The sequence below is a fragment of the Zonotrichia leucophrys genome, chromosome 1A, assembly GCF_028769735.1.
Source record: "Zonotrichia leucophrys gambelii isolate GWCS_2022_RI chromosome 1A, RI_Zleu_2.0, whole genome shotgun sequence".
Taxonomy (NCBI): Eukaryota; Metazoa; Chordata; class Aves; order Passeriformes; family Passerellidae; genus Zonotrichia; species Zonotrichia leucophrys.
Genome location: NC_088170.1, coordinates 52848268 through 52870413, shown reverse-complemented (window position 1 = coordinate 52870413; position 22146 = coordinate 52848268). Strand labels below are relative to the sequence as shown.

The window sequence follows — 22146 nt, the reverse complement described above, 5'->3', positions numbered from 1 at the left end:
CCCCTGTATCTCTGCTCATGGTTCATTTCACTTATCACAGCTCTGACACAAGCGTCCATGCAGTAGTTCCATCGAGTATCTTGCCCCCCTGTTCACATCCAGGGCTCAGTGCCAGCAGCCACAGCAAATTCCCTCACAGTGAGGAGCCAGGTGGCAGCTCCCAGCCCTACTTCCCTAGGGCCAATCCCACGGGACAGGAAGCAGCACCTCTGCCCAGTTCCCAACAAACACTACAAGCTACAACCTCCTTCCCAACCTACAAACCTAACTTCTAGCACTACCAGCTGGATTCACAATATTTTCCCTTCAGGGGACTTTTAGCATTAGATGTGCCAAAAATTTCATTAAAACGCAACATTGACTTAACAGCTCAAGTCTCTGGCAGTTTTCCCCAGGAAAAACTGGCAGGATCAATTCTAGGCTGCTCGTCCCATTACACAACACCACAGTGCTTCCTACACACACCACTGAGTCACAAGGATTTCTTGAACCTGCATTACTCTTCCTACTCAAACAAGATGTTGGGTTTAACGTCTGGTAATAATACAGCAGTATTTTGGTGATTCAGAGTGTGGTGGCTCACAACTCATTTTGTGCTATTGAATTTAACACATCTTGCCACAGAGGACAAAAGTCTTATGAATGTGAGCTTTGGCTTGGAAGAAGAGGTCTTCTGGGAAATGTTTCAGTTAAGAAAAAGCCTACTAGTGCCTTTTTTTTTAATTAATATGTTTTTAATAAACATTCCCAATCTCCAAGCAGCACAAAGGCCGGTGGGTCCTGCAGGGTCAGACACTGGGGGTGGTGAGAGCTGCCCAGGAGACCCATCTGGGCAGGGCCTGTCAGCCAGTGCATGTCCCACCCCAGCCAGCAGCTGGGCAGCAGGAGCAGCCCCAGCCCTGGGCATCAGGCAACGCTCTGGGAATGCAAAGCTGTGGGTGGGTCCTGCTCAGCGGGGCAAGGCTGTGGGGAGCTGGAGACCAGCCCTGCTCCAGAGTCACTAGGATGGGAATGGTGGCCTGGGGGGCTGGAACAGTGCCCTGAACCATGGGCAGGGTGGTGCATGTCTGGAACTGCTCGCAGGAGGAAAAAGGCTGGAAATAGCCCTTCAAAACTACATAGCTTCTCAAACTTCTTAAAGAATAATAGTCAAAAGTTGCTGTCAGTCCCACATACCTGATTGCCCAGAGTCTGCATTGTATAAATATCAGATAACAGCTACTACTTTCAAAATACAATGCTACAATACATGACATATTGAACTTGGAAGCATTGTGCTAGAACCTGTATTTTACATGCAAAAGCCATATATGCAGATTTGGATTGATGGTATATGTGCACACATCATTGATCCAGCCAGGGTGGGAGTGTTAGTGTTGGCTAGAGTGTTAGTACACTCAGCAACATTCTACCATACACATTTGAGGCAAGAGTGTCACTGTTTCAAATCACTAGAAATATCGAAGGGAGTTTCCTAATAATAGCTTTTTTCTAATATACGAGAAAGCCTGCTGTGATGGAAGACAATGTTTTCTAAGCTAAGACACATGTTTTCCAGTCTCCCAGCTCTTAGTTTTTGCTGTCTGTCCTTGACAAATCCCATGTGATGACAGAAAAATTGAACTCTGCCATCAATTAACATTCTGAATGGATGAGCATATGCCCTGGTATGTATAAATATGAAGAAAAATCTTAAAAACAATTACTTTTATTCAATGGGAAAATATAGATATGAATTCAGACATTTAGAGTTTTAAATGTTGTCTATATAAAAATCATTTTAAGAAAAAAGATAGTGATATGTCTCAGGAAGGGTCAATTTAAATAAAAATACTTTCCCTTTGTTCAAAATTCAATATATATCATATATATATTCAAAGCTCAATTTATATTAAATAATCCATACTAGAATATCTTCAAAAAATGCCATCAATACAAAGCATAAGAAATAAAACACTAAGCACATCTCAATGCTGTATTAAAGGAGAAAGAAAAAGTGCACTTTCAAACATTTCAGCTTTGATATTCTGACCTGCAGGTCATTTAGCCTCTATAGAGTGGTTTTACCCTTTCACAGACTCTGTTCTTTCCTTCAAAAATCAACTGATTCATTATTATCATTAAAAAAACCCCTATGTTCATTGGCTGGAAGTATCTTTCTTCATGGACACATCACCTTGAGGAAAAAAAGCCAGACAAGCAGACCATTAAAATCCTAAAATCCAATATATAAGTGTAACACCAATTTTAGTTGAATCAATGATGACTTAGATCTTCAGTTGTTCCTTGATCACAGTTGTAAACACTCTTTCTCATAAAATATTTGGTGGACTTATGCAAGCCAACAGATTTTGGAAACTTGGAAGTGGCATGCCTTTGTGTTTGTACTTTAAATTTTTTCTTGAAGGGAGTTTGAAAGATCCATAACCAATAAAAGTAAAATATATTTTAAACAATAAATAAATAAATCAAATTTTATTTATATATCAGGTGGACTTCATTAATCAATACCATCTCTTTCAATCAGCAAATACTGTATCTTTAAATCTGACCTGCTGTTTTATAATATACTCAGATTTGCAGGTGGGAAGTTACACATTTATGAAGGAAAACAGTTTTTCCACCTACTACTTGTTTCAAAAATTGTTTTCGGAATCAGCTCTGGCTTTGACAACACTGGATATACAACAACTGGAGGAGCAGCTGATCCCAGCCCTTTATATAAAATACCTAGAAGCAACATAGGTGATTTTAAAGGGATCCATATAAATATTTTCAATTTCCAAGTTCATGAAAGAAGATTTTAACTGTGATCAAAGTTTGACTTACTTTTAATGCTTCCTTCCTTATTAAATGGTAATTGCATTAAATAGCCACTATGCCGAAAGAATCCTTTCAGCAATTACATCTTCCTTTTACTAGGAGTTGATATATAGGCAGAAGTCTCAGTTTGCAATAAGCACAACTGAGAACATATACAGGCAAAGAGAAATACATCAGACCTGGTAATTAGCCTTTTGCAGGGAAATAAGAGAAGGTTTGTAGAATTGAACTGAAATGTATGCAGCACCCATACATTCAAGCAGTGTCCATATTTATTAGTGACTCTCAGGATTGTGGCTTCAACATAGGACTTTCAGCTGATTTGTCTGTAAAAGCATCCTCAGTAACACTAACTATTCTGTGCAATGAAGCAGACCTCCTCTGAGATAAGAGAGATGCCACTGTATCCTTCCCTAAATACAAATACCTGGTGTTTATAGCAGTTCAGATGACTGAGGGTTTTGGTGTGAGATATTATGAAAAATTTCTTTACCAAAAGGGTTGTCAAGCACTGGAACAGGCTGCCCAGGGAAGAGAACGAGTCACCAACCCTGGAGGTGTTTCAAACTTGTGGATGTGGATCTTAGGGACACAGGTTTGTAGTGGACTTGGCAGTGCTGGGCTAGCAACTGAGACCTGATGATCTCAGAGGTCTTTTACAACCTAAATAGTTCTGTGATTTACAATAGGAAGTTAGGCCACAGAAGTCCCAGCATATTCTAATATTGTTATGGAACACAAGGGCTGTGGACAGCAAGCTGTATCACAGGTCAGCTAGGGCAAGGCTGTGCATTTAAAAGCATTTTTTTACTCAAACCTATTTCCTTGACACTTCAGAACAGAAATTGTTCACATTCATTCTGGCTTCTTGACTGATGAGAGGTTTTCAGGATAGAAAACCTCTATATGAAGCTTTTTATGATGACCTTGTGCAGGTCAGATTATTAAAAGCTAGTGGAGTAATATTGCTTAGAGGGATTGCTCTGTGTGGATGTCATCCATTGAGGGTAACCAAAAAGCTAAACCATGAGCCAGCCTCAAAGAATGCTGAAAATAAAGAAGATCCTGCAGGCTACTTTTGCATTTTTATCCGCTAAACAAGGCTTTTTCTAAAGAATGCAGTATGATTTCTCAGACTTCTTGGTGGTCAAAGAAAAGATAAAAAATAAGAAATAAGCTAGAAAAGCAGCTGAGTTTTCCAATGAACTGCAAAAATAATTTAATTTTTAGCATTTACAGAGAGGAATGAACTTGCTTAAAAACATTCATATATTTAGGTTGCTTTGCAGTTGACCAGTCTTAAATCCTTTGTGTAACCATACCAGTGAAATTCTCAGTTAGTTAGATAAAAGACTGAAAACTGTACCTCATTTAAAGACAGGCCTTGCAAGTGCACGAACAGCATTGTAAACAGAACATTAGTAACTCCAATGGTTCCACATTGCTCTTCTCACACTGGAAGATGATACTTCCTCCTGAGACCTGTAACACATAGGGTAATGCAATTCCCATGAGAAAGAAATTATACAATTAGACAAAAACTAAATGCAAACAAAATATATACTTGGTTAAAATTTCCTTCACAATCTTCTCTATAACAGATGAAGGAAACACAGCAGCAGAAAGAGATTGTTTTTCTGGAGACAGTAGCTATGAGACCAGTCCCTAGACCATTTGCTCAAGTCCTGAGAGGCACTGAAATAAAAAGAAAACCCTAATATGCATTCAGCATATTGCAAAGAATTTGGTTACTGGCAAAAACATTAAAAACTTAAACAATTGCAACAAAAAGAACATAAAAATCAGGCTTATTTGCCCTGTCAGTAAGAGTTACAGATTTTTCTGAATCAATCACTCATTGATGATTCAGAAGTTAAACTCCTTTTTGAATATGTTTGCTCAGTTGCCTTGCCTGATGGAGCATTCCTTAACAGCTGCCTAGAGCTGCTTCCCCAAGTCTTTGTAATCACAGTAACAACAGTCAGACTCCTCTACTTGCAAAGATGGAGTATACACTTTTCAAATGCTCACTGAATGCTATTGCTCCATCCCCATGACCACCTCAGTGTTCCATCTTCCCTTTCTCCTGGGATATTTCAAGTCCCACACCCTCTGCCTTGCTGAAGGTGCTGTTACTCCTCATGTAGATAGAAAACTCCATTTAACTTCAATGATTGTAATTCAATGTACATTGAATAGTTTCAGTCATTGCAAAACACAAACAGTATTCTTTTATTTGCTATAAATGTGATAGAGAATGACTGAAGTCATCAATACTTCACATGTTGAAGTTACATACTTTCAACAAAGCTGGCTGAGGATGGCAATGTCATATGAAAAAGTGACTGCATGGCTGTGTTTCCCTGGCAATTTGAAGACCAAAGCGAATCCACTTGTTACTTTCAACACTCCACAAAATTCTACCAACTGTGCAAACAATATGTTTAATGGCACCAGACTAGCAGAGCTTGCCTGAAATTAGATATGTGCTCTGAATATCATTGGAATGCCTGTAACAAAAACTCCCCTGAAACTGCAACACGACATGAAGTATGATACGTCCCCTGCTATCTTCAGTGGAATCAGAGCACCCATGAACCCAGGCCCACAACAGCATCAGCTCTCAGGAACCTGAGACCAGTTAATATTTTGCAAGAAGTCACAACCTGTGAGTTAAATCATAACTTAATATCCAGGAACCCTCATTCTGGCCTTGTGATACACTATTACCTGAGAGGTAATAGTTCATGTAATTAGAGTCTAAATGCTTAGATAAAGATCCAGGCTGTAGAGAAACATTTATTTTCAGCAGGATTGTGACTTGGATTATATTTCTCTATGGAAAGAAGCATTGCACATTACTCCAAATGAGCTCTTTACGGCATGAAAAGAGCACTCATTTACTCTGATAAAGCACAGATAGGGACACTCTTCATTCTTCAGGGCAGGAAAATAGTAAGGGTAAACTTCAGACTACATGTAACTTGTAGCATTACAGAAAAATATGGAAGATAAATAATGAACATAGTATCTACATAAGTGAGTAGGAAAAGCTAATGAATAGGATGCCACTTCTCCAAAAATTGGAGGGATATTCCTTGAGCACAACATGCATGCTGTGTGAAACTGTGTGGGCAATCCAGATTTCCTGGAATCTGTACCATTCCCACAAGCAAACAGAAAAGAGCAAGTCAGTTACCCAAAAAAAATGGAGCATGATATTGCAGCAGTCTCAGGGTTAAAATTTTTCTCTGCATTGGAGAAGAAGAGATGCTCACCTGAAGCTCAGCATCTCAAAATGTTTCTAATAAGATGGCATATGTTTGCCAACTGTGGCTCAGAAATCCACTTGACTGATAGACATATAATGCTGAGGGAGTTATGTTTTTTCTATACATATCCCAAGTACAAAAACTGGATCCAAGGCATTTCTCAGATGCTTTGCTTTCCCAAGGCTATCCTCAAAACCAAGCCTGGATCTACAACAAAGTGAGTAGCACACTCCAACCATTCTGTTTGAACAGTTTTTCCATTAAGAATAGAATGCATGATTTGTAAGCCCAGAAGAGAACAAAAATGGCCCTAACAGTACAAATCTGTTGTTCACCTTCTGTAAAAGACCATGGCCATTCCTTCCCTGCAGAGCTGCTTTTGCATGGAATGAGTGCTGGGTAAAGTTGCAGTATCAGCAGCTATCATCTATTGGCTGTGTGTTTTGGAAGGGAATAGCTTAATCACCTTTGAGCATCAGTGGGAATGTAACTGAATCACAAGCCATGAGAAACTGCCCTAATAAAGCCACTAAGGCCAGAGTAGTGCAGCACTAGAAAAGGAAAATGAGGTGCTCTGAAGTCACAGCTGGTGGCAGACATGCTAAGCAAGACATGTTTTCTAGACCAGTGACACAGATGTCTCAGCGAAAGAAAAGACTGAAAAAAAACCCAAACTACATCATCACCCCCTCTGTGCCTGGAGGCTCCAAGTTACTTAGCAAAAGTCCCAGGGTCACAGTCTGAGTTAGTCTGGTTAGCCTGATCTCAAAGAGCCAATGCCAGGGAACACTCTCCTACAAGGTCAGTATTGATATCGGGACACAGTGAAAGCTGTGCCTTATTTAAAGAAAGTCCATGGAGATTTAAGAATCCCAGTAGCACAGACAGAAGTTTCAACACTTAGAGAAAACTCTGATATTCTTACACCTAGTTAGAGAACCAAAAAAAGCCAGGATTCATGTTGCTCAGGATGTACAGCTAGATGCTGTCATTGAAGACAGCAAACTTGAAAGAATGTAGGTCCCCCTAGTTTTTCATAAAAGAATCTGTATTTCTTAAAAAGATGTGCCTCTGAGAAGGCACACTCTTAAATCTGGCAATAAATCTGTCTTCTCAGAGTTAAACACAAACCATGAGGTTTTATCCATCGTTTATAATGCCACATAGTTGCAATGATATGCACCTAAAAGAAATGAAAACAACCATGATCACCCATGGTAAAAAGTTTCAGAAGGTTAATTATAGGCTCTCTTTCCAACAAGGAATATATTTGGTTATATTTGGGCTAAATTTTGAAATGCTTGTCATGCTTCTCCAAATATGAAATTCACATTTGTTCATGCTGTGCCTTGGATCTCTGTTTGAAAGAGAGAGGCAAGAAATATTTACCATGCATATGTTGTTCCAAAACCTGCAAGGAGAACAAAGATATTACTCTGAAATTAGATGCACTGCCCTAAACAGTAAGCCACTTCAAAATAAGTTTGAGAATAACTTCTTTCAGTCTTCTCCTGCCTTTTCAGTTGTTTAAAAACAAGCATTATCTTTCATGATGTCTGCATTTTTAAACTAAAATTTAGTTTAAAAAATTTAAACAACGGCTAAATAACATTTATCTGAGCTGATGTGGAAGAATACTTGCATTTGGGAACTGCCATTATTTTGTCAATAATAATTGAAAACACTGAAGGAGTTGTCCTGCAAGACATAAATCTTTAATCAACCAATTAACAGCTTTTTATATATTAATTCATACTGAAAACAGCCTTCCCATGTCAGAACCTCACAAATACAGGAGTACCACCACACAGAAACCATCTGCATATAATCCAAGTTATCACTGTTTAGCAAAAGCCTGACAAGCTAGAGGTCCACTTAAACATGTAAGAGCTCCTTCTTTTCATTACATTCTAGTTCTGTCAGACTGATTTTTTGACATTTAAAAAAAAAAAAGAGAACAAGCCTATGCAGCATAGCTGGACAGTTCTTCCAGAATTTTAGACAAAACACTGTGTAAAAGTTATTGTCAAACACACCTGCCCATTCCATTTGCTTATATGTCAGTGCACAGTAAGTCTTTACAGAGCTCCTCCTTTGCAAAGCACCTTCAGCACAAGGCTCTTTTTGACTGAAAGGTTCTGTTTCACATGAAGTTGATAAGATGATAAAAGTAAATGCATCTTTCCTTTAAGGAAGGCTTGTAGCTACTAAAGCAATGAACAAAGACAGTACTTGGTCTGAATTTGCTCAAGATCACATACTGGGAGATAAGTAACTGCAAGTCACGTTCATGTACAAATGCCCCCATTAGTCTTTGTAGTTTTGAGGTTTTGCTTTTTCTTTTTTTTTCTTTTCTCCATTATAATTACTTATCATTCAATACAGTAAGTATCCCTGCCAACTTTACTTGATCTCTCATCAGTCCCTGATGTGGAGGTGCTTCTGACATGCCTGCAGGACCTGCTAAGGCTGAGTGAAATATTACTTTACAACAGCTTGTTCACTCCTGCTTGGTTGATATTACAAGGTTGGGATGGGCACTTGTGTCTATTCCCTAAAGGCTTTAGTGAGTGCAGTCTTACATCTTTCACAATGTGGTTTTACTTCTTTCACTCTGGGTCTCTCACAGGTGGACAACCTGGAAGGAAACAACAAGGAAAGTATTTGGGCTCTTGTACTTGCAATACAGGAGGACGCAGATTCAAGGAAATAAACATTCACCTCTTCCTTATATCACACACACTAGCAGTTCAGCTTTAAAGTATTTGAAAGATACAGGATATCTGGACTTAAGCTTATTTGGAAGGATACAGGACCCCTCCACTTCCTACAATCAGTTAGACTCGCATCCCACCTCCCAGGGGGAGCCTAAACCACTTTAGAGTACACTTGAGTGCTGTTCTTAATCATTCCTATTGTTATAGGTCCACTTTACATGAAATATCCACCAGGGTAAAGTCACAAAAATAGGCAGGACAGCGAAGTTCCTATCCTTTCTCCACAAAGATTTTCGTATTCTGTGCAACGCTGAGCAACATCAGAAAGAGTACTTGAGAGAAATCCACTCTGGAGTAACACATCCAATACTGGCGGGTGATCTCTGTTGTGAGATAATGGGTTCAAAATCCCCCTGAATTGCAAAGAGAATTGAATCTGGGTTTCTCACATCTTCCAAAATTACAGTCCAGAATGACTGGGTAGGAAGAAGCAAGAAAAGAGTCATTTTTATGTCTGGCTCTTTAGTGAACAATGTTTATCACTTCGCGCTTTTACCACAAATTTGTAAAAATACAGTTGTCAAAGCTTGTCTTTTTCTTTTAGACACAATGGTTTAGTGAATTTAGCACTAAATTTGCTGAGAGTTTTGACAACTAAAATAAAACCCAAACTATTTTTTCTAGTTTCATTTATAGCTTTAAAAACCCAGAGCATGCAAGGATTAGAAATCACAAGTTTTACTTCTGTGAAAATATGTGTGAAGGAAACTGAAACTCTGCATTTAAAAAGACTCTCAGCTTGACTCCCCCTCCAGTTCTCCTCTTTCTTAGTTTGTGCCTCATGGTTTGGGACCTATTGCACCAGTCACTTTTTTCAAAGATCTCCTACCACACCATGGTATCCACATAAGTATTTATCCTGCCCCAATCTGCTTCATCTCAATGACAAAGCTAAGAGTAATTTTCTAACCCATCACAAGGCAGAGACAGCTTCAGAATGAGTTTTAAATGCATAAAGCAGGCTCCAGAGATCCCATAATTTCTGTAAATAGAGTGTGCCCCTCATATCAAACCCAAATCTAAACAGACTTCACAATAAACATCTGGGTGCTCTGCAATACCCATCACTGAAGAACAGATGTGAGAAGGAAGACTTTCTTTCAGAATATTTTTTATTAACATGTGGAGATCTCTTTCATCAATCAAACTATTACATTCTACGACTTGTTTTTAGTTTGCAGAGTACTCCCTGCAAGGCACCAACGTGAAAATTTCTCATGGTGAGTCGAAATTCAACCTCAGTGTGGTGGGAGACAGTGTCTATCATCATGATGATCCAGATAAAATCCAGGTTACTTTCCAGAATTCCTTTGCCTTCACTGTCTGGGGATGAGCTGGGCTGGGTAGGGAAGGGTCTCACACCCAGATCCCCCCACCATGTGCTGGTGTATCAGCCACTTGTGAGGAGTACCCAAATACTGACCAGGTACTGCTGCCTCTAAGCTCGGGGGAAATCAATGAAACAGATTCAGAAACATTTGCTCTCTTACAGCTCCTTCTGCTGTGCCAGTGGTGCAGGGACCATCCCCACAGACTCACAGAAAGTACTGCAGCCAAGAGATGCAGAGAAGTAGCCTATCTCTTTATCAGATACTTAGGAACAGAGCAAAGACTGGCACTGAATTGATAACAAAAAAGTTCATTCTTCTTATGCTTCTCTCTTAAGATTGATGGCACGCATTTGAGGAGGGAATCACTAGAGTTAAATAAGTTGCAGCTTTGGTCATATATTTATCTATTTTTATGTTTAGTTTTCTAGCATTATTAACAAACACAATGAAAAGCTCCAATGTTTACCTCCATATTAAGCACCCATAACAGATCACAAAATGGTTGTTTTATATGTTTAAGTGTGCATCACTTCAAATCTAGTTGACTGCTAGCTATCTTTTTGTTCTGCATGGCAGCCAAAGATATCTTGAGCTTTTATACTCAGAAATGCAATATTATCTCTAAAATCTGTTCTCCCATCTTACATTTCTTTTTTTTTTTTTCAAGACAGTGAAAAAGAGACTGCAATAAGATTTAGTACTTACTGTGAGTACTAGGTACACTATGTCAAAAAAACAGGTCTAGCCTGGATTTGTGACTTTCATAATTTCATTTCATTGTTGCTGTCTTTGCCAAGTCCCCAAAACAACATAATTTGATTTCATATATTTCAAATTACTACAAGTGTTACATAGTTGGTACAAATGAACAGTGTCTGAGGAAAAACATAAGACCAGATTCATGTAAACATAAAGATGATTCATTCTTGGAGTAGTTTTGTGTCAATGGAAAATACACCAGGTATAAATCTGGCCCCATGACGCAGAGCTTCCAGGAAACATGAAGCTATTGTAACTAGAGATCTCGGCTGACGTATGAATTGAAAAGCAAAATAGAAATGAGGCAAATTCAGCATGGACATAAAAGGAGTGACATCAGCCCTATTAATTACTGAACTGAAAGAAAATAAAAGCCTGGATCAAAATAACCTTAAGTACAGAGAGAAAAGGATGAAAACATGAGGCAAGAGGAACAGCATGATGACAGATTTGAGAAGCAGCACATAGTAAATACAATGACTAAAATGGAAAGTGTTTTCCATGACATTCAGAACAGAAAACAAATCCTTGGCTTCTGAGAAACACAGTTCAGAGAGTGCTCAATGAACTATACACCTTTCGATAAACATCCTTTACACCCATTAATAACCAGAGTAATAGAGCTTCTGCTAATGCCACACTCATGCATAAAATTGTGAAGAGCTGGCTTTTGATCTGATGAAATTAGGGTAAAGGTAACCTGTTCCTACATAATTGGTATTGACATTTTCATCACTTCACAAAGGGCACAAGTACTGGTTCCTCTCAGGAGATGCCCCACACTTTTAACATAAACTCTCACTAGTGTAAAATGTAGGTAGCAGAATAGGGTGCAAAAGAGAAAAGGTCAGTATGTATTTTATTACAAATAAACCTATTGGCACATATTTTTCCTAAATTTGAGAAGAGAATGTCAGAATCACTATTAACCCTGCTGTTCCAATCTTCTGTCTTGAGGGAGCTATGGGAACATTACAGCTGTTGTCATTATAGTTCAAGAGTTCTATTATCAGTACATTGCAAGGGTTCCATATTGCTAGAGTTTTGTACCTCCTTGATGCTTCTTGTAGGCAGCTCCTCTAAGCACTGCCTCTTCCTTATCCTCACAGCAGCCAACTAACTCCAGTTCCCCTCAACCAACCAATCCACTCTTTTTTAACACTCTTCTTATTGGCTACAGCTGCAGCCTGTTAAACTCAGGCCTGCTGAGTTTAACAATCCTTAATAATTGGCTCAGCTGCAACTCTTTAGGGGGTAAGATTACATTCTATACAACCTTCATTTACTTATGTTCCCCCTACATACATCCTCCTCTTCCCTGCCTGAGTTTTCTGCCTATGGAGGATGAGAGAAGGGGGCCACCTACAACTTACACCAGTGTGGTTAGACATGGTCAGGACATGCACTTGGTGCCCAGGACTGCATGCAGCAATCATCCATTAATGTGCACAGATTCTACTGTGCAAAGAGATAATTCAGGCCAGAGAAGAGTAGAGACATTTTTCTTGCTGTTCTTTTAAGGAAACTGGCATATTTTATTACATTATCTAAGGTTCCTCCTAAAGCAGGTGACTTATTAATGGTGTCACCAAATATACTATAAACCCTTACTTATCACATGGAAGCTGTGACAAATCAAACTGGAGATTCCTTTTTCTGATGGCTTACTAAATACAAGAAATGGATCATAAAAACTCAGGTTGACAAGTTCTCCAAGAGCAGTGAGGAGATGTTTAGGCTCCCTTCCAGTCACCTTATTTTTTCTCCTGAGAATTAACCAACAAAAAGGGATGGGAGAATGATGAAGAAAAATAAACCTCAATGGCTTCTCCCATCCTTGTGACACAGTAAATAATTATGGGTTGAGAATTTACCTTTGTTAAAACATGAATGTATTCTTTTTGCTGAAAGCTGAGGGCATACAAATGATCTCACCAAGCTATATCCCTAATAAACTGTACCATGTGATCATGAGTGTAACCACTGTATGAACTTCATGAGCACAAAGGAAAATCCATGTACAGACATCCCCAAAAACACAACCTAGGTGCAATCTGGTTTCTCCTGTTCTCCAGCATGGGACTTAGACATCTGATCCTTGACAAATGAGCTTATTACAGTTGTGTTATTTAAAATAGAGTCATTAGAGGGAACTAGATCTTTGTGACACCCTTGTATCAGACTTATACTTACTAAATTGCAGGTCTGCAATCTGAAATCACTAACAGCCTATGCTTGACTGTTATTTGGCCTGTAAAAATGACACCAAATAGACATATTTGAGGGGATTTTGGTAAGGGTAAACTTATTTTTTCCAAAGTACTAGAATTGCAATTACTGTGAGTTAGTTTATAGAGCTGACTTGCCAAGTAATAGACTTTCTAAAAGATAATGAAAACAGATATACAGAAATGTCTTACTGCAAGTTTCATCATGGAAATATTTCCATGATGAACAATTAATATTGTTCTTTCTTGGCTTCATTAACATGAATTATTTATCTGTTATGATAGTCTGAACAACAAAAGAGATTTCTGTGTTTAAGAACTAATTCATTATCCAATATCACATTAATATTAGTTAGTCTTTAAAACACTACTAAGTAAGGAAAAGATATATTATTCTTGTAAGTCAATCCAAAACCAATACAATTTTGTTCAACAGGAAAACATGTCTATGTTATTATCTTGATTGATTTGTTCTCTGTCATGCTTTTTGAGGAAGACTTGTAAACAGGCAGGAATTTAGTAAAAGCCATTTTCTAAATAAATAAAAGTAAATTATTTCTCTGTGGCAATCACCCTGAAGATTACTAAGAGAATCCTACCTAGTTTGATGCTTCTTTTTACATGATAAATGATGACCAATTGTCCAGCCTACTGACCACAGATTCTCTTACAAAGTAAGGCAAGGTCAGAAGTTTATGCATCTATCTTTACATGTCTGAGTTGGCAAACAGCATTCTCAATGTTTTACAAGTGCATCCCTGACCCAAAGTGAAAAATTTGGCACAGGTGATGCTACTTAGTACTTGAATAACATAAGCCAATTTCTATAACAATTATTTGATCCTGAAGTCTATCTTCAAAATTGCCAATGAGATACTTGTCGGGATCTGAACTATTAACTTCAGCAGCAAAGAATTCACACCTTGCCCTTCTGAAGATTTCTGTGATAGATACGACTAATAAACCTATCCAGGAACTGGACAGGAAAACAGAGTTGAGTGACTGAATGATAAAGTGACAACTTCAGGACCAGAAGGAGTTAGAGAAGCAGTACAGGCTGTTATCAGAATGGGAAGCAGAGAGAGGAAAGGTATTTCCTATCAACTTCCCTAATCTTACTTCCCTTGTTTGCTTTCCCATTATCATAGGAGAAAGAAGGAGAGGAAGGTTGGAAGAAAAGCTAAGCAGAAGAGAAAGGAGAAAATGTGGTTTTAGTTCCTTCCTATCCATGACAGACAATACCACAGAATCAATAACTAAAACAGCAGATGCAAAGGATCAGAGTGGTCTAGAAGGACCAGAAGGGAGGTGTCATGTAGATATGGGAATCACCACATCCCTTATTGTTGATACGCCTTAAGAAACTCCATAGCAACCCAATCTGCATATGAACATAGGCTCATCCAGGGCAATAACACCAGCTTCACCACTCCTGCTTACTCAGGGAATCCTAAAAGCACAGACATAATCTTTTTGTTGTTGTCTTGGGGTTGGAGTTTTTTTACACATAACTTGGAGTATTTTTCCCACAGTGAATTAAACTGTGGTTTTCTCAACTTGCTATTCAGCCATGATCAGAGAAAAGTGTCTTATATGATTTGAGTAAAATCCTCTACAGCGAAAAATAAAACCTGATATTTTCTTTTAATAGTTTTACCAGCTTCTGTTATGGATGTCAATTAGCCCATTTTATCGATAAGGGCTTGAAGTAGTCAGAGATGATTCAGAGTCCAGAGGTCTGATTTACCAAAGTAAATCTGCATGGCTCCTTTTATACTCTCTTCCCCCCATCCTCACTCCAAACTCACTGGATATGTTGAAGGCATTTGCCATGCCCCATGCAGAGAAAATAATTCCTTCCACCATGTCTCACCCACATCTTAAGCTCAATAATTTTAAATTACATAACTGGGCTATGCTGATCATAGCTGGATCAGAAGGAACCAAGAGGATCTGATGAACTATTGCTCTGATTCTAAGCAGCACTGTTTGCACAGCTCTGAACCCTCAGGGCTTTGGTCTGAGGTCTCCTTGCTTAGTTACCACATCAAATAACCAAGGTCCTCTTGTCCCAGGTTAGAGCATACACCTACAACAAAAGATTCAAATGGGAACATCTGTCCTACACCATTTACATACCTGACACCTAACAAAGGTTTCATAGACCACTTGCTCTCTATTATCTAGCTGCAACTGCTATGCTACTGCACAGGGGATGTACTTTGAGAGGCAAAATGCAAAAGATAATAAAATGGTCACATTAAAATTAATAACAGAAGCACCTCCTAATTGCAAAGCAATAGGCCTTATCTTCAAACAATTTTATCTCTATTCAAAGTAACTATCAGTCTGTATAATCAGTGTATGAGTAGTCCTGCAGATGAAGTTACAAAGAGCTATTTTTTCTGTATCTTAATTTATTTTGCCAACAACTAACATTTTTAGTGTATTATTCTGCCAACATCTGTGGTTTTGTCATCTAAAGAAATTCATGCTACACTAATCACCTCACCATGGAAAACATAACACACAGAAATTGAAGGAGAAAAGTCAAGGAAAATGTGATGAGAAAGAGCAGGGATATTGGTAAAAATCACAAAAATTTAAGGATTATTTTCCTTAGAAAGCAGGTGAATAAGAGACAATGGGATTTAAAAATACAAAGAACAAGACTTATATTAATTTTCTGTGTCAAACCACAGAAGTAAAGATATTCAATCAAAATACATTATCATCTCACATGATTTTTACTCAGACTCTGGAACTGCATTTCCAGATGCCACAAGCATCAGGGCAACAGAATGCTTGAAAAGATTACAAATTCAGAGGTAGCAGCTGAAAATATGGAACAGAGCTAACAGCATTTCTGAGGAGATTAACCTTCATATTTTAGGGTGTAGTGAAAAAGTACCTTAAACTTTTCTGAGGTTTCTGAGCTAACCACTTTTACACTAAGACTGAATGTCTGATAGGGCCACCAACTAAACTACTGTGTTACATTACTTCTCAGACCAGTCTTCACCTGCAGAGTGGAAATGTTGAGACTGAACTAAATTGTCCTTTCTTCCTGTAAGAATCTAGGCATAACCAAAAAATGCATTCGTTTTTCCACCCCAGTGTAGTATCTGCCCACTATCCATACAGGGAAAGATTGCTTTTGACAGATCAAAATCACATGTGTAGACATACAGAAAGAAGACGCCTACCATCACTTTCTGAAATTGGATTTATGTTGAATTCATAACTGGTGTAGGAATCCAAAAAGAGCTACATATGCAAGACATGGGACATAAAATGCAGTGCTGTTCATCTTAGATCCATTTAGCCTAAATCACCTATGTCTCACAAAGAGCTGGAGGGACATCTAGTGGGCTTGTTGACAAGCAGAAAGGCCTTTGTGCTATCATTTTGCTGCACTGCTGCTTCATGTGAGAGGTGCTAATGTTGGTCTTCCCACTAAATAAGTATATGAAATCTAAACTCTAATTCTAGCCCGATAGTCATATCCAAAGCAAAATACAATTCAAAGCAAATCTACACTTTGCTGATACTATAGGATCAGAACTTGTTCAAAATACAGACCGGAGGCATTTTAACTATAAATATGTAAAGTTCACATTGCACCAGCCTTCAAAAGGTGTATATGGCTTAACACCTACAAAAATTCCTTTACAGGCTGCCAGCAAGAGGAAATTCTATTTTTTTTTTAATCTTCTATAAAAGAAAATTATCTTCCAGCTTTACCCCAATCCTATTGGCTTCAAGAGGAATAATGTACTTTGGAAATCAGAATGAAACATTCAGCAACATATATTTTATAGTAACTATTCTTACCCAAGCTAGGAATTTCTACTTCCACTGGCCTTGTTCAATAATAAACCCAAATATTTCCAAGCTTCTTGGGAATGGAGTTACAAGTGTACTTACACATTCAGAGAATAGGGAAGAGCAGAGCTGTGGAATGCTCTGATTCAGGAGAATAATCCTACTAATTTCAAGTACTTTTGAAAAAAATTCAAGTGATACTATATTGGAGAGTGTAAACATTTCTAGAGCCTGAGTCAAATAGATGCATTCCAAAGCAGCACACCAGCCTAAAATATGTATGTTTAAGAATATCTTTAATTCGTTTTGTAATTCCCACAAATTTTAATTTGAACTTCTTGACCTGCAAATGTTTTCAACTTTGTTTCAGGCATGGGCAATCAACTTTATGCTTAAACAAACTCTTGAGGTGCTTTAGTGTAAGAACCAACTTAGGGAGAATCAGGCAAAAGCCATTTCCATCTTCTTTTCATCCAAGGAAAAAGCTAAGTCTCAGCTTTTCTCTTTTCAGTTTTCCCTCTATAGTTCTCTATAGATGAAAATACAGAAAAATCCCCCAAACAGTGATTTTCAGTAACATTTTCAGCTTTTCAAATTTAAAAGTTATTTCATTCTATGGTTTGTTTCAATTAATGTGAAACGGGACAACTTCAGGTGGGTTTCCATTTTCCTCATTGATTTCCCACACACCTAGACAGTGTCTTTGTTCCCTCAAGGTTTGGAGGAATAACCTGACCCTCCTACTACTTGTTCTATGTTCCTTTATTACTTTTTTTAGTTAGGAGATCTCATCTACTTCTTCCTATCTGATCAGCAGACACCCACTCTAGCACACATGTTGGTTGCCCACTAACCCTAGCTCACAAGCAATCAGCTGGCTTATCATGCAAAGTTCATCTTCATGTACAAGAAGAAATCAAAACCTTTGGCAGGCTAACTTTATGAAACACAAGTGTGCACAACCCAAAAAAGAAGCATATGCTTCCTGTTGCTTTGACATGGGAACTCTGCAACTTCTGCTGCCTCATATGGATCCCCATTTCACAGGCTGTAAGAGTACACAAAGTATGGTTTCATAACCAGACAGTATTAGTCCACAGCAAGCTCTGAGACACAAAGACAGATTACTGAGCATGACACATTTTTTACTGACCTTTTGACTAAGGAATGGGGATTAACACCAGGATGTGCCCAGTGCATTTCCTAATTAGATCATATTATAAATAGACCATATAGATCATATATACATGTTTCAGGATATCTCCTGAAAGACAAACATGATCAAAAGTCAGGCCTCTGTATTTACTAGCTACACAGTATTTACAGAAAAGCTACAAAGAGGATTAATAGTTACACAAAGCCTGAAGCTGAGATTTGCCTTGAGTAAGGATCTTACACTGTGTAGTTTAACAAAGAGAGACTGATTGCTATGTTCCAGTTAACCTCAGGGAGCATCCAATTGGACCCTGGACTGCAGAAGCAAATGACTGCACCCTGTATTGCTAGATGTTCTAAATCCGTGTTCAGACCTACAGTTTAAAACTTCATTTTCATTTCTGTGGCACTCAAAACATATAGTTAAGATTAATTTTTAAAAGTTTACAGTGAACAAGTCCACACATACCACTTCAATGGTGGCTTATACCTGCCTGAAGATGACAAATAAACTTATTGCTAATCTTCTTGCTGAAAAAGGCAGCCAGCCAAAACACAAGGTTATTCCAAATGGGTTTACATGCCTGGAAAAAAAAAAAAGTCCCCCTCTCAGGCTTGCAATCCTTTTGACTGAGTAATAATAGAAGTATTCTGTTTACCAATGCCCCTCCTGTCCTTATTCATGCTTTTACCTAACTCAATTCAACAATAAAAGAGAAAAAAAACCCTCTTATCTGTTTCAGTCTTTAGCATACAGAGAGCAAGGGAAATATTCTCCTCACCTACTGCCTTTTTCTTCTTTACATTTCTTTTAAAGGAAGACAACATGACTGAGGTTGGCAGGGACCTTCAGAGATTATGTGGTCCACTCTCTCTGCTCAAAGCACAGTCACCCACAGCAGCTTTATGCACATGATTTTCAGCCACATTTCAAGCATCTACAAGGACAGAAACTTCGCAGGGTCTCTCAGCAACATGTGCCTGTGTTTGGCACCCTCATCATTTAAAAGTTTTCCTTACATTCAAGCAGGATGTATCATATTTCAGTTTGTGCCAGTTCCCTCTGGTTCTTTCACTGGATCCATTTAGCAGACTGCGTCTCATTCAGTGTCCCTGTTCAGATATTTGCACACATTGATAATAACCCTTTGAATTTTCTCTTCTGTAGTGTAAACCGTCCCATCTCTCTCAGCTTATCCTTACACATCAGGATTGGATCTAATCCCCTAATCATCTCAGTGATCCTTTCAAGGCTCACTCCAGTATATCAATGTCCTTCTTGTCCTGGACAAAACACTCCGACTGCAGTCTTGCCAGGGCTAAGCCAAGCTGGGAGAAGTAACATCTCCCTCCATCTGCTGCAGAAGTAACATCTGCCTCCATCTGCTGCAGCCCCCTGCCCACTGGAGCCCAGGATGCTGCAGGACACCGTTGCAAAAGCATGCATTTCTGGATAATAACTTTTATTGTATCCCAGGTCCTGTTGTCAGCACTGTCCCCCAGCAGTCAGTCCCCAGCTGCCCAGGTGTACAAGGACCCACCTGGCCCACAGCGCAGACAGTAATTCCACAACCAGCGCAGGGCCTCGCGAGTGTTCACACTGCCCTCCACTGTCACCACTGAGGCAGACCAGTGTAGCGGCCGACATTGGAAAGCCCAGCATGAAAACTACTTCTGTTTTTTCCAGGATCCCCTGGATACTGCCGGCCAGCCCTGTAATGTCAGAAGGCTCAGAACGCCGGCGGAACGCTGCTACTGTTACACAGCTCAGCTTTATTCAACAACCTCGCTCCATGATGAGCACCAGGAGGCTGGAGAGCAGTTTCTGCCCATCCGTCCCGGCCGATGGATGGTAGAACCCGCAGAGCCGCACACGCTCAGCCCAGCCCCGGCTCGCCTCAGGCCGCCCGCTCCCCCCGCGCCGGCCACGGCGGGCTCAGGGCGGCGCCGCCGGCAGGGGGAGCGCGCAGGCCGCGGCTCGGCGGGCCCGGGGCAGGGGCGCGTCCGGCCGCGCTCAACGCGAGCAGGGCCCTTCCCGGCTGGATCGGGCCCCACAGCGGGAGACACTGCGGAAAGGAGTCCGTGTGCTGAGCCACAGCCACCTTCTTTCCACAGGCTGGTGCGGGGAGGCTGGCAGGGCAGCGAGCCTCCCCGGTACCGGGACCTAAGAACTGCTGGGATCCCAGCCATGCCATTTCAGACCATTCCCACATGGCACTGAGCGAGTTGTAAGGGATTGCAGGGGTCCAGGGTCGTCTCTGGGACAAAACTCCACGCGAATTTGTGTGTTTCGGCACAGGGAATTTCTGTGTTTGGAGGCGCAGGGGTGGGTCTGGGGAAGCGGCTGGCTCAGGATAAGGGAATTCCGCCCAAGGCTGATGATCTCCAGGAGCGTCCTGGATCCCAGAACTGCGCTAATCGTTATTTGCGTAAGGGAGTGACTTTTTTTTTTTTTAAATTCCTTAGTGTACTGGCAAGAAGTCAATAACAATTTGGTGTCATTTGTACACGTGGTAACAAGCAGATTGAGTGTCCCGTTCTAGGTCATAAACTAAGTAACAGCCAGAATTCTGAATCTAGCCCACCTTCCTGTCCAACACCAAACACTAGTACCGTACTTCAGCAGAGATTCACATCCTTTCACATCACTCTTTTTGATGCTTCTCATTGTACTACTTCACCACAACTTTAATTTCATAGCAAGTCTGGCAAGATATCAATCTTGAAATGTGCCTTGCACTGGGGGAAAAGAACTATTATTAGTTTGGGGTACTAATTCTCATGTGCAATCTCTACAAATTTCCACAAACAGAGCTAGAACCATGGTTTCATTAAAGCAAATTCCTGCCATTTCAGCTGGGCAGGACCATGTCCTCAGTCTATGGACAAGTCACAAGAACACTGTCTTCCCATTCACAGGTGCAATTTCTGCACTTCCACTTGTAAAAGATAATCTCACTGACATCATCTGAATGTGTCTTCACCTAGTTATTATCCTATTAAAATAATTATGCCACCATTTTGAGCAACAAGAATTTTTTTCTTATACCTTTGCATACATAAAGATTTCCGGCTTCCTAGATAGAACACAAGTAAGCATTTACTTCATTAGGATCATGTCTTGGTTTTATTAACTGTCCTCTGTATTGCAGTTATAATTTCCATATTCTTGGCAGTGTGGGCTCCAATGTGTAAATTCTTCGGACAGGTTCTTGGAATAAACAACACAGCTTTCTGAAACAGCCAAAAATAGCTGTTCTGAGTAGAGCCTTGGAATATGTGTGAGAGGCTGGGAGAAGTGGGGGAGACAGCTCAGACTGGCTCCTGATCAGGGATTTCCAAATCATATGAGCACCTTGTGGTGCCTAAACTTCCCCTATGCAGGAAGGTACAGAAAGAAGTAGACACTGAATTGCAAAGGAGGAACGCGCAAGTTCACATTTTTTCTGGGTTGGTTATGAAGTTGGCCAGGTAATTTCTAGTCACTATGTAAACTAAAAACTTTAAAAGGCAGGTCCACTGCCACTTAAATTCCTGTATATGGGATAAAACTGTCATAGTTAAAGTTAATCCTCAGCTCCTGTGAGCCCAGTGAAGACAGCCCATTCTATATTAGACTGACAACAGAGCAACACTACAAAGCCTTTACCATGGAAAAATTACTGGTCAATAGCTCCTATGAAGGGGATTGTCTCCTGTCATTTGCAGTGGAAAAAGTTGAATTGAGAAGCTGTTTCATGCATCAAATGAGTATCTTTCGTGCATCAAAAAGAGTATCTTTTTACTCTTCTTGTTGTATAATTTTCTTTCTAACACTTTGTTGTATGAAATGCCAACAATTTGAATAAAGTGACTTGTCCTCCATTCAAGTGTTGTATCACTGGTGAGAATGGCTTTACTTACCCACTGGCAACTGGCTTAGAGAAAAATAATTTCAAAGAATTATTCAAGAAAACATAGATCTTCATTTTCAGAC

General features: G+C 39.6%; 1 long non-coding RNA gene across 1 annotated transcript; it reads right to left on the bottom strand.

The window, feature by feature from the left end:
* Positions 1-1916: 1916 nt before the first annotated feature.
* LOC135457920 (uncharacterized) lies at positions 1917-12069 on the bottom strand. Its single transcript, XR_010442797.1, has 4 exons — positions 12013-12069; positions 8678-8733; positions 4190-4305; positions 1917-2176 (listed from the first exon to the last, which is right to left on the bottom strand). It is a non-coding gene; the product is annotated as an uncharacterized LOC135457920 (long non-coding RNA).
* Positions 12070-22146: the final 10077 nt, after the last annotated feature.